Consider the following 3820-nt stretch of genomic DNA (forward strand, 5'->3'; position numbering starts at 1 on the left):
CCCCCATTTGGTGATGTGCCTAGGATCCTGGATTGTCTTTTTGACCTGAGCACCAGCTCCACACTCCCATTGACTGGGAACCGCGGCCAATGGGAGCTGTGGGGACAGTGCCTGTGGGCAAGAGCAGCACCCGGTGCCTCCTGTCCCCCGCCAACACCTAGGAGCTGGACCTGCTGGCTGCTTCCAGGGTGCAGTGCGGTGCCAGAACAGGCAGGGAGCCTGCCTTAGCCCTGCAGCACCTCTGACCAGGAGTTGCTGGAGGTAAGACCGCGCCCCAGTTCCAAGCCCCAACCCCCTGCCCCAGCCGTTAGTCCCCCTCCCAAAACCCAGAGCCCCCTCCTGCACCCCAAACCCCTCATCTCCATTCCCACCCCAGAACTTGCACCCCCAGCCGGAGTCCTCACCCCCCCTGCACCCCAACCCCCTGCCCCAGCACAGAGCCCCTTCCTGCACTCCAGACCCCTCACGCCTGCCTCATCCCAGGGCCCACACACCCAGACAGAGCCCTCACCCCCTCCCACACCCCAACTCCCTGTCCCAGCCTGGAGCCCCCTTCTGCACTCTGAATCTCTCATTTCTGGCCCCACCCTGGAGCCTGCACCCCCAGTTAGAGCCCTCACCCCCTCCCACATCCCAACCCCCTTCCCCAGCCCAGTGAAAGTGAGTGAGGGTGGGGGAGAACAAGCCACTGAGAGAGGGGGAATGTAGTGAGAAGGGGGCAGGGCCTCAGGGAAGGGGCAGGGCTAGGGAGTTTGGTTTTGTGGAATTAACAGGTGGGCAAAATGCGGCCTGTGGGCCAGATCCAGTCTGTCTAACATTTCTGTCCGGCCTCCTCTGCTCCCTTGCGATCTCCGAGTGCAGCCCCCTAAAAGTCCTGTAGTGCAGCGAGGCACTCAGGCAGGTTGCATGCCTGTCGTAGCCCCATGCTGCTCCCAGAAGCAGCCAGCTGCTGCTGGCACATCTGTGCACACCCCTGGCAGGGGAAGGGAGGAAGCTCTGCGCGCTGCCCCATCCCCAGCACCATCCTCACAGCTCTCATTGGCCAGAAACTGGCCAATGGGAGCTGCGGGGACGATGATTGTGGGTGTGGGCAGCACACGGAGACCTGCTGTCCTCCTCCCCACAAGGGGTGCGCAGAGATATGCCAGCAGCAGCTGGCTGCTTCTGGGAGCAGTGTAGGGCCATGGCATGCAGACAGCCTGCCTGGGTCTCTGCTGCACCTCTGGCCAAGAGCCGCATGTGGTAAGTGTCTCCCGTCCAGGGCCTACACCTCGCACCCCTTCCACATCCCAACACTCTGCACCAGCCCTTAGCTCCCTCCTGCACCCAAACTCCCTCCCAGACCCCGCACCTCCTCCTGCACCCCAATCCCCTGCCCCAGCCTGGAGCTCCCTCCTGCACCAAACTCCCTCCCAGAACCATTAATATAGTAGAAATGTGCGACCCGTGACCACTTACTAGAATTCATGGAGTGGGCCCCCTGGAAAAATTATTGCCCACCCTGGATTAGAAAGTTGGCAAACCTAGGGGGAGAGTGAGTGAGGAGGGATGGAGCAAGTGGGGGGAGAAAGGGTGGGGTTTTGGGAAAGGGGAAGGGCAAGGATATTCAGTTTTGTGTGATGAGAAAGTTGGCAACCCTATTACTGAGATTAAGAGATGGGTTGGACCCAGTAGAAACATCAAAATCAGCATCGATTTCTATTGTCCCTAATTATTGCTGTTCTGAAGAGTTTAGGGTTTGATCCTGCCCCATTGAAATCAATTGATTTCTACCTCTGGGGATAGAATTGGACCAATAGGTTTTATAGCTGATGTTAACCTAGCCTATCCCATATGTTTACCCAGAGATAAGAAAATCCTCATTGCATTTTTAGATGAACCAAAGTCCATTGCTGCAGACGCAGCAAAGCCTAAACTGGAGAGCAGGTTTACCTTAGAATCATAGAAATGGAAGGGACATCAAGAGGTCATCTAGTCCAGGCTCCTGCACTCTGGCAGGACTATGTATTATCTTCTAGACCATCCCTGACAGGTGTTTGTTTAACCTGCTCATAAAAATCCCCAATGATGGAGATTGCACAACCTCCCTAAGCAATTTATTCCAGTGTTTAATCACTCTGGCAGTTAGGAAGTTTTTCCTAATGTCCAACCTAAACTGCCCTTGTTGCAATTTTAGCCCCTTGCTTCTCATCCTATCCTCTGATGTTAAGGAGAACATTTTTTCTCCCTCTTCCTTGTAACAACCTTTTAGGTACTTGAAAACTGTTATGTCCCCTCTCAGTCTTCTCTTCTCCAGACTAAACAAACTCAATTTTTTCAATCTTCCCTCATAGGTCATGTTTTCTAGACCTTTAATCATTTTTGTTGTTCTTCTCTGGACTTTCTCCAATTTGTCCTCATCTTTCCTGAAATGTGGTGCTCAGAACTGGACACAATACTCCAGCTGAGGCCTAATCAGCGAAGAATAGAGCGGAAGAATTACTTCTCAGTGTCTTGTTTACAATACTCCTGCAAATACATCCCAGAATGATGTTTCCTTTTTTTGCAACAGCGTTACACTGTTGACTCATGTTTAGCTTGTGATCCGCTTCCCCTGATCCCTTTCTGCAGTACTGCTACCTAGGCAGTCATTTTCCATTTTTGTATGTGTGCAACTGATTGTTCCTTCCTAAGTGGAGTACTTTGTATTTGTCCTTACTGAATTTCATCCCATTTCCTTCAGACCATTTCTCCAGTTTGTCCACATAATGCTGAATTTTAATCCTATCCTCCAAAGCACTTGCAACCCCTCCCAGCTTGGTATCGTCCACAAACTTTATAAGTGTACTCTCTGTGCCATTATCTAAATCACTAATGAAGATATTGAACAGAATTGGATCCTGAACCAATCCCTGTGGGACCCCCCTCGTTATGCCCTTCCAGCATGACTGTGAACCACTGATCACTACTCTCTGGGAATGATTTTCCAACCAGTTTTGCACCCACCTTATAGTTGCTCTATCTAGATTGTATTTCCCTATGTGAGACAGTAGCAAAAGCCTTATTAAAGTGAAGATATACCACATCTACTGCTTCTCTATCTACAAGGCTTGTTACCCTGTCAAAGAAAGCTATCAGGTTGGTTTGACACAATTTGTTCTTGACACATCCATGCTGTTATTTATCACCTTATTATCTCCCAGGTGTTTGCAAACTGATTGCTTAATTATTAGCTCCATTACCTTGTTATTGACCGGGAAAATAAAATCAGAAAATGGCCGATTCTAGCGATTTGTTTTCACTCCCCTACCCCAGCTCATTCACTGACAAGTTGCCCAACCCCAACCCCAACGCCGTGAGCAGGCGTCTAGATTTCATGGGGTTAAGCCAGGCCTGACGCCGAGATTGCCCCTTCCACACCACGTCCCCATGGGATGGAGATGGCAGAGGGGACCTGCCTGATCGCCGCAGCGGAGAGTGGATCCAGCCTGAGCTCCCTTAGCAGCGTGGCTGCAGCAGAGCCGTAAGGCGGGGGCTGCCCTTGTCCGCTGGGACACCCCCCGGGGCAGTTCCGCCGCGCCGAGGGGGCTCCCCTGGGGAGCAGCGGATGGGCCCGGCGAAGGGGGACCCGCGAGCCCAGGCTGGATCAGGCGGGGGCGGGAGCGGGAGGGCAGGTGCCGGGTGGCCCGGGGCGCGCTGCGGAGCTGGCAGGTGCAGGACAGGGCAGCCCGAGCTGCTGTCTCATGCCCGCCGGGGGACCGAGCCAAGGGGAGGCAGGGCCAGGTAGAGTGGCACTGGGGGTGAGCAATCGCGGCGCTCCGTGAGCCAATCAGCGGGTTCC

Source organism: Gopherus flavomarginatus, chromosome 1 (genome assembly GCF_025201925.1).
Source record: "Gopherus flavomarginatus isolate rGopFla2 chromosome 1, rGopFla2.mat.asm, whole genome shotgun sequence".
Taxonomy (NCBI): domain Eukaryota; kingdom Metazoa; phylum Chordata; order Testudines; family Testudinidae; genus Gopherus; species Gopherus flavomarginatus.